Here is a 9825-nt window from a genome sequence, read left to right as displayed (position 1 = left end):
GCATCTCACTGCCTGATGCCCTGATGAGAGAGAAGAGACTGCATACACAAAGAAGGTAAGAAAAGGTACACATCATGTAAACAACTTCTATATATATATATATATATATATAAACTTAACTAGTTCAGAATCCTTTTCTTTCTTTTTGGTTACAATTTTGAGTATCATGTTAGTAAAGGCCCTAATAGGAGGGAGTGAAATTGTATAGAATAGAAAAACTTGTTGACTGTTGCTCATAGAAAAAATAAATAAAATTTAAATACAGCAACAAACACACACCTGTGACAACCAGTTGTACCAGTTGTATTCGTTGACAAGGGCTTTCATCTTGATTAGCAGGGGAGAGTGCAGTAGGGAGTACTCTAGAAATCAGCAGTTCTCTTTGTCATTTTCAATTTCTAATTATCAAACTGCCTGACTGAGAGGCAGAATAATTAAAGTAGTCTTTCCCAGACTTATGAAAAGAATTGCCTGGAGCTCTTGTTAAAGACACAGATTCCCATCTCCACCCAGATCCTAATGAATGGCAGCTTCCAGGGATGTGCCCTGGAAATTAATATTTAGAATATTGAAGATTATTTGTTTTAGCTGATAGCTAAGAGAACTTATAGAGTTCTAAGTCTGTCATTTACTATATTGAGATGAACAATTATTTCACCTAATCTAAGTATCCGTTTCTCCTTCTGCAAAATCAGGGTGATGATGGTACTTCCCTTTGGATGCTATTATGAAATCCAAATGATGTAATGCATGCAAAATATGTATCTCAGTGCTTGGCACAAATGCTGAATATGCATTAGTTGCTCTGAGGCTCTATGTCCACCCAACTGGAGGTTGTAACATATATAAATGATCTAGGCAATCTTTAAGGGAAAAGTAAGTGAAGGGAAAGATCTTACATATTAGATGAGGGCTGAAGCATTCTAGCTTAGATATAATGAAGAGAGTAGACTTAGGATAGAGTTCCCAGGGCAACCTAGTGCATCTAATTCTTTTATATCCACACTCCAAGTATTAACTTTGTCTTCATCACTTTAGGAAAGAATAAGGTGCTTAGCCAATTTGTCTTGATAAGAAACATTTTAGGGGGTGCCTGGGTGGCTTAGCCAGTTAAGCACCCGACTCTTGGTTTTGGCTCAGGTTATGATCTCGTGGTTTCATGGGTTTGAAGCCCACATCAGGCCCTGCCCTGTTGGTATATAGCCTGCTTGGGATTATCTGTCTCCCTCTCTCTCTCTCTCTCTCTCTGCCCTGCCCCAACTCACACTGTCTCTGTCTCTCCCAAAGTAAATAAATGTTTAAAAAATTGCCTTTATAAGGAAGAAACATTTTTGGAAGCACTAAGACATGATACAGTTTAATTGGTCAATAATGTTTTCATTTTATAAAGTTTCATTTGTGATGTACTGTTTTCTATTAACAGATGTATTGGATATGCAAATATGTCGAGTCCTCATAACATGAAATTGATTCATTTATTCACTAGTTTAATACATATTTATTGAGTTCCCAATGTATGCCAGGCACTGTTTTAAGCACAAAAGATATATAAGTGAATAGAACAGGTAAACACTCCTGCCCCTGCAAAGTTTATATTTTTGTGTATATTAAAAGAAGGGAGGGGCGCCTGGGTGGCTTAGTCGGTTAAGCGTCCGACTTTCGCTTAGGTCATGATCTCACGGTTCGTGGGTTCGAGCCCCGCGTCGGGCTCTGTGCTGACTGCCAGCTCAGAGCCTGGAGCCTGTTTCAGTCTGTGACTCCCTCTCTCTCTGACCCTCCCCTGCTCACGCTGTCTCTCTCTCTCTCCTAGATATAAATAAAACATTTAAAAAAAAAAAAAAAAGAAGGGAGACAGATGCTAAATGGAATAAATATGAAAATTATATAATGATAAGGAGAAACAAAAGCAGGGGTAATATAGGAAGTATGGAGTGTATGTGTGCATATGTGTGTGTGTTTGTGTGTGTGTGTGTGTGTGTGCATGCAAAGTAGGGCCTTGGTAGAGACTTGACTTTAAGTGCTATGGGAAGTTTCTAAAGGGTTTTAAGCAAACCACATTTAAAAAGGATCCCTCTGGGAGCACCTGGGTGGCTCAGTCAGTTAAGCGTCAGACTCTTGGTTTCAGCTCATGTCATGATCTCACTGTTTGTGATTTTGAGCCTCGCATCCAGCTCTGCTGAAAGCATGGAGCCTGCTTAGGATTCTCTCTCCCTCTCTATGCTCCTCCCTGACTTGCTTTCTTTTTCAAAATAAATAAATATTTAAAAAATAAATAAAAAGGATCCCTCTGGCTCTGGACAATACCTCCCAGGGAGGCAGGGAACTGGAAAGGAGGTTATAAAAGAGAGGGATGATGACAGCATGGGCCAGGACAGTGGCAATGGAAATAGTCAGGAATGGTCAGATTCTGGATATATTTAGAAAGTAGAGCCATAAGACTTGCTTATGGATTGGATAAAAGGAATGAGAGTCAGAGAGGAGTCAAGAAGGACTCATCCTGACCAACTACACGTTGGAATTGCCATTTCCCTGAGATGACGTAAACTGTAGAGAAGCAAAGGATTAGAGGTACACCAGAGGTTAGGCTTTAGTCATGTTAAGTCAGAATTACCTATTAGTCATCCAAATGGGGATGCTAGGAGCAGGCATTTGAATATAAAAGATCTGGATCTCATGGGAAGAATTTGGGTCAGAGACATAAATTTGGAGTTGCAAGCCTATATATGACATTTAATTTCAAAAATAAATGTGATCACCAATGGAAGGCACAGGATTCAAACAGAATCCTGAGACTTGTAAAGTATAAGAAAGAGGCTGGGGAGATGAGGAGAAACCAAATCAGAAGACTGAGAGAGCCAGTGACAGGGAAGAAAACTGGGAGAGTGTGTCCTGAAGGTCAAAGGAAGGGAGAGATAACTTTGTCAGAGGTTACCAAACCAAGATGAGTATGTGGATTACCACAGTATTTTGCAAAGTAACAATCATTTGTTACTCCCTTGAGAACAATTTAAATGGAGTAGTAGCACAAAGGCCAGATTAGCAGGAATTAAAAAGAGAATGAGAGTAGAGGAATTAGAGAGAGACAAAGCTAAGGGGGAAGAGTTTGGCCATAAAGGGGAACTTAGATATACCCAGTAGCTAGAGTGGGAAAGAAGAGTTGTTTCTTAAGACATGAAAAACAACAGGGTGTTATAAACTGAGGAGAGTGATTCAGGGGCAAGAAAATTAATGACATAGGAAAGAGAGAGCTTCTCCAAGTACTGTCCATGTCCTCTTCTGCTCAGGGTACACCCAAACATTTGTAATCTTCTCCAGTCTCTCTGTCTGTATCATAGGCAGCAAAGCAAAGGCCTCAGTTCTTAGACAAGCAAGACCACTTATGATTCCCTGAAGCCCTTAGAATCCTCAATATATCTAGTCTCATAGATTTTTGTTTTGATTTTTGCTTTAGAAAAAGGAGAGATGAGGGGCTCCTAGGTGGCTTAGATGGCTAAGCATCCGGCTTCCGCTCAGGTCACGATCTCACGGTTGGTGGGTTCAAGACCCTGACAGGCTTTGTGCTGACAGCTTAGAGCCTGGAGCCTGCTTCTGATTCTGTGTCTCCCTCTCTCTCTCTGCCTCTCCTGCTCTAGTGCTCTGTCTCTCTATGTCTTTCAAAAATAAATGAATGTTAAAAAATTTAAAAAGAAAAGAAAAAGAAGATATGAAAGAAGAAAGGAAGAAAGGGGAGATAAATCATACTATATATTTTTTTGGCAACTGGCTTTTTTTTAACCCTCTTCTTCCTTTAATCACATTTAATTTTTAGAACAAACCTTTCAAATGGGTATTATTTTCTTTTTCTAGATGAGTAAAGTGAATTCATAGTCATTAATTTCTTCAAGATCTCAGAGGTAGTTACAAGGTGAAATCAATTTAAGCTCAGATCTATCACACCCCAAAATATCAATTTCACAAAATTCTCTGAAGTAGGAAGTTTACGATAGGTCCATGGTTTGATTCAACCTTGGAAACCTAGGTTCTGGCCTATACTCATTTGCCTACATGATCTCATCACTCATGTAACAGATCAGTCTTTAATTATGTGTGTTTATTAAGTACTCCATGTTTCTTTTACTAAAGACATACCTTTTAAAGTTGAATATATTTTGCTATAAAAATGACCATCCTCATTATTCAGTAAAAAAGATGCAATCCTATGTAGAATGCCATCTAAAGTTACCCTACACTTACTGGAAACATCTAGAAATAAGCCATTTTCTGAGACACAGAAAGAGTGATGTAATTCTGCCTTTAAGATGAAGTTAGCAGAAGGGTCTCATCCTGCATGGGATTTTGAATATGTGTGGGATAGAAACTGTAAGAGACTGAGAAGGGACTTCTGAGGCCAACAAAACCTGAGTTTACTTCTGTGTGCAGCCAGACCTCCTCTTAGACAGTTCAGCCCTAGGTCTCTTGGTCCCTTCCTATTGGGATAACTTGTTTCTCCATAGCAATCTGCAAACTGTTAGACATGGGAGTATCTCTACTATGTTTGGTCTCCTAAAACTCTAAGGTTCTTAGAGAAATGCTGAGTCTGCTTCCTCAGGAAGAATTCTCCCAATAGTACCAATTTCCTTATAGATGAAAAAAGTCTTTTGGGGTACTCCTTGTAATAAAAATGAGATGCACTAAAATTGTTTGGTTCAATAGGTTGGTGGAGCATAGGTAAGTCTTGACAATCAAACATATATGTCAGCTACCAATTCTTCACAAATGGTGTGTGATAGAAAAGAATGGTTGGGAAAATTTGGGCAAATGATAAGTGCTTTGGAACACACTGATTTTTTTTTTATAGTGAAATGATCAGAGCTATATTAGGTAGGAAAATAGAGATATAAGTGGTCAACAGACATTACTTTAGTACTTACCATCTAAAGAATACAAAGAAGTTAAATGAGTGTCTTCTAGAATTCCCAGTCTAGTGGAGGAGATTGATATTTGGGTGATAACATAAAAGACATTATTCTTACCCAGAGATATTACTAAATGATTATCTCCTCCAGTGCCACCCTAAAGATTCAGGGATACTCATGTTTAACAGTGTCACTATCAATATGATGATGAGATATGCTTTCATGGAGAAAAGAGACAATAGAATCATACTGCCGCTTTGTTTTACAAAACTGGAAATCAGATTAAAAGAGATCAGCAAAATTAAATGTAAAATTGAAAGTTATAGCTAATCCATAGGTTAGTGTTTGGAAGGATAGCATTAGAATGAGGAACATGAGAAGAATATTAAAAAAGTTCAATTAGATGGTCTTATTTATAAGGCATTTGTGTAAAATATAAACAAATTGCTTTTACTAGAAGAAAGGAAAAAAATCCTTACAACTGAAAGTTAGCTCCATGACTCAGGTTTTGCTAGTCTTTCTTTTTTCCTAGATCAGTTTTTTCCTTCCATTGTCTGTTGGAGGTTTGGTAAAGAGGTCATCCAAGATATGTGGTTTTCTTTTCCTATTTTTTACCTCATTTGGAAACTAGGTTTATTGGGTAGAATTCAATAAACTAATCTTTCCTTTGTGATGTCTTCTTCAGAGAATTCAAGGTATTTTTATAAAGATTAAAAAATTACATTCCTTTAGACTTCTAAGAAATATATAATAAAAAATAAGAGTTAAAAAGCATTAATGACTTTGTTATCCCAACTTCCAAGCTTTCATAATGTATTAACCAAAAATGTATTCCACATATCTTATGGTTAGATAGTCATTGGCCTGATAATTCCATGAAACAACAAGTTCTTATTGTTCAAAGAGACATTTGCTTTCTTTTGATGTTTTAAACTGTTACTTCCATGTTGAATCACTATACTGCACACCTGAAATTAATATTACACTGCACATTAACCGGAATTTAAATAAAAACTTAAAAAATAAACTGTTACTTCCACTTTCATATTGGAATAAATACTTAAATATATACATATAGAAATATATATAGAAACATAAATATATAAGTATAGTATATATGTTTATACATAAATATCACTTATTTAGTAGTATTAATATTATTATTTATTTTTTAAGGCCCCTTTGGATGCTTAGTTTCTAGTATTTTACAAGCTGGAGTCTGCCCTTGTGCAATTGTTTTTTACCTGTTAAGTCATTATTTCCACATTAATAACAGGACAAAGATATCAGGCTTCAGTTTAGATTATGACAGTACCTAATGTCTTTTCCACATTTACTTTAACCAAGAAGAAGACTTCCTTTCTTGTTTTCCTGGGAATTTTATGAATTCAATATGTATATTTTTCCAGCTGTAGTATTTTAATTGCAATTGGACATTACCAGTTGAGATATCACTTTTCTTATGAAAAGTTTCCTAATACTAAATCCTAGCAGTTAAAGCTGACTTCAGCTACTCAAATGGCATGATTTCTTTAGAATTTTTAAAAAATCTTTTCTTTAGTTATTTACTTTGATATTTCTGGGTCAATGAAACATTAAATTATATTTTTTTTATATTAGCCACCTTTTCATAAGTATAATCACCTTGTGTGTGTGTATGTGAGAGAGAGAGAGAGAGAGAGAGAGAGAGAGAACCCTAAATAGATGTTTAAGATAAATGGAAACTGTCTTGGTTAACATTGTTAAAGTGAAACCATTTGATCTAATACTGGTTTCAGACTGCAAGTGAGATTCCTAGGTTGCAAATGTTTATATGTGCAGAAAATTCATGTTGGTAATCCATTATAGCAGCAGGTCTTTATCTTTGTTTCCTTTCAGTTAAATTGTTTTCCTATTATACGTTTAATAGACTAGCTCAAACAGAAATGCAGGGCTAAATGAAAAGTTGTAATGCTCATATGGAATTTTGAAATCATTATAAAAGACTTTTTTTTTAAACAGCGTTTTTGTTGTTGTTGAGGAATCTCTTGTTGCTTCCAAGAGCATTGGCAGGCAGCATGTGTAAGTGGGAGTAAGGGTATTTGTATGGGTGAACTCTGCCATTTAGTTAGGGGAATCACTCAGTTGCCTTGGTTCAAGGTCTTCACTGGTAAAATGGGAGGCAGGATGAAAGGATCCTAAAGTCCTTTCTAGCTAAGGTTGGAAATGGCCTTATTTTCTCCACCTTTCTCTACAAATTATCCAATTTTTCTTCACTGACTTCGTAGTTAATAAAATCCTTTAGATCAGCCTCTTCAAAACTAGGAGGGTGAGAGTATTCCCACCTCCAGGGAGCCAGATTTTTAAATCATCCCCATTCTGAGTATTGTCTTCTTTGATGAGACTTACTGAATAGGTCTGAGGGCAGCTATTAGATTGTAAAGTAGACTGCAGGAGTTAATGATGGATGTTTTCACATAAGATCCTAGAAAAGAATCACCTTCATGAGTATATAGCAGTACCAATTTAATTGATCGCCAAAGGAAGTCACATTTAGCATCTCTACAAAATGATGAAAAGCTGACTGAAGTAGAATTTTATTGTCTCTCCACTTTAGTTTAAATATTGTTTGTTTTCACAAGCATGTCTGTTTATTTTATGCTTCAAAATAAGATTGATGGACTGTTTTGTGAGCAGTTTTCAATCATGTTACATAGCCCATCCAATTTCTGCTTAGCAAAGTTAACCGCTAATAGTCGCATGCATAGAAAGGGTCACTACCAACTGTACTTTCATTTAAATTTGAGAAATGAAGAGCCATGATGACTATCCTCAAGGGACACGGTGAGCCAGTGGCACGGATCTCCCAGCTGTCAGTTCTAGGAGTTAAAGATGTCACTGTCTGTAAAGAAAAAGTTCTCATGATTTCTGGAGGAGACAGTAAACATGCTTACTTCTTTCCTTGTGTGTCATGAAAACAGTGAACCTTTCTCTTATCCATCTTTCCTACTACATGGGTCACTTTAATGATAATGAAATTTTGCTTTCTGTCTTATGATCCCTATAAAATGCCATTTTTCTAAATGAGGATATCTAAGGTTGTAAGAGAGAAACATGGACAATATTTAAATACCGGAAAACATCAGGCCTCAGTTCTAAATTTTGTCCTTAAACAAGTAGCTCATTGTATGGACATAATCTTTGTGATCTTCTATATGCAACAAAATATATTTTAACCATAAAATGTGAACATGAACTAATATGAACTCATGGTTATATGAGATTGGTTCTTTTGTGCCTCTGGTTACATATATGAGATATTACAGAAATTAATGAACTGGGTTTGCAATTACAGTTAGAAGAAAGGCACTAACTTTGTGTTAGAAATAGTACTCAAATTATACTCTAGAATAGTTTCAGGAGTATTATACCATGAATGTATTAGTATATCAAAAGTTGTGAAGGTGACTTTGAAGAAAAATTAGTCAACTACTATTTAATTTAATTTAAGAATTTAATTTTTTTCTCACCTACTCTTTTAATTTTGCGTTTGCTTATTGTTAGTTATATAGCCATTTCTTCTCCCTCATATGAATCTGAAAAATTTGTATAGAAAACAAATAAGTTAAAAGCTCATTTTACAGAATTTTAGAAAAGATCAAAAAGCTGTTTTACCTTCCCACTTTAATTAAGGGTGGCATATGATCTTAAGCTTATCATGTACTACTAATGAGGTTTTTAAAAAACTTTGTCTTATGGGAAATCCAGTCCAAAAAGAAAATAACAGTTTTAAAACCTAGTTCAATGGAAAGTACATATTACATTACCATTCATTAGTTGGAGAGTTCAAGCCTTCTCCTTATGCTGTCATTGGCTTTACATCTCCATGCTAATGCATCCTCTGAAAATCTGCTTGCTTCATTTCTGCTTCAAACATTATCATCAAGGACAAGAAGTTTAGAGGCTGCAATTTCAGGTGATTATGTTTATACAGTTGGGAGAATAGTGGGATAATCTAAAAAACAGCACACTTTGTGTATATGCGTTGACTCTTACTTCCGTAGTGAATGGAATTTTACGCTCCTAGGATGTCATATTACTGTTGTCAGACTCTAGTCATCCACTGATAATGACAATTGCATTGATTGCTTTAGCATCAGCTGACCTCCTATGACTAAATATCTTCATATAGCAGACAGTTCATTCAAAAAAAATCAGACATAGAAGTGCTGATATTCTATTTTCTTTCAATGCCCTAAGTCCCCACAAATTTTAGATTGAAATGTTGTCTTGAGATAGAGCTTTTCTTGACATAGAGAAATGGAACTTTGTTCCAGATGTTTAAATAGTCTTTTTAGGCCTCATGATTCTTTCCATAGACACTTATTTTTATAAGCGTCACTTAAGCAGTTTATGATTGCAAGTATAGCTTCTCCCAGCCCAAATTTCAAACCTGTCTTCCCCCCAGGACTTTGATCTAAGACTGATTGATATTCCCTGTTTCTCTCCTTCTAGCCCACTCCCCTGCTACTCTAAGCCGTTCTCATTTCAGTAAGTTAATCATGAAATCTACTAATTATAAATTGAACCAACTCTTGTAATATCCATGTTGATATGAAAAAGTAAGAAAAACCTGTATAGATCACAGCACCAAATCAATTGAAGGGCAAGACAGTGATGTCTGTAACAGTTGACACTGTGGAATAAAGCAAATGTGGATTTGTTTGAGTTTTAAATTTGTCACACTGTTATGTGATGTTGGTCAAGGAATTCCTTTCTTCAGGTCCATTTCCCACATTCATCAAATGGTGTTGATAATGCTTCTTTCATAGTATTTTTATGAAAAACAAATGTTAGATATTTTTAAAAGTCTCTTATAGCACCTGACACATTGTATGTATATTATTATTAATTATTATTACTGTTATACCATTATACTGTCAGTGAAAAA

This window comes from Hyaena hyaena, unplaced genomic scaffold (assembly GCF_003009895.1).
Source record: "Hyaena hyaena isolate Hyena2069 unplaced genomic scaffold, ASM300989v1 scaffold_344, whole genome shotgun sequence".
In the NCBI taxonomy this organism is placed as follows: domain Eukaryota; kingdom Metazoa; phylum Chordata; class Mammalia; order Carnivora; family Hyaenidae; genus Hyaena; species Hyaena hyaena.
This window is presented reverse-complemented; position numbering follows the sequence as displayed.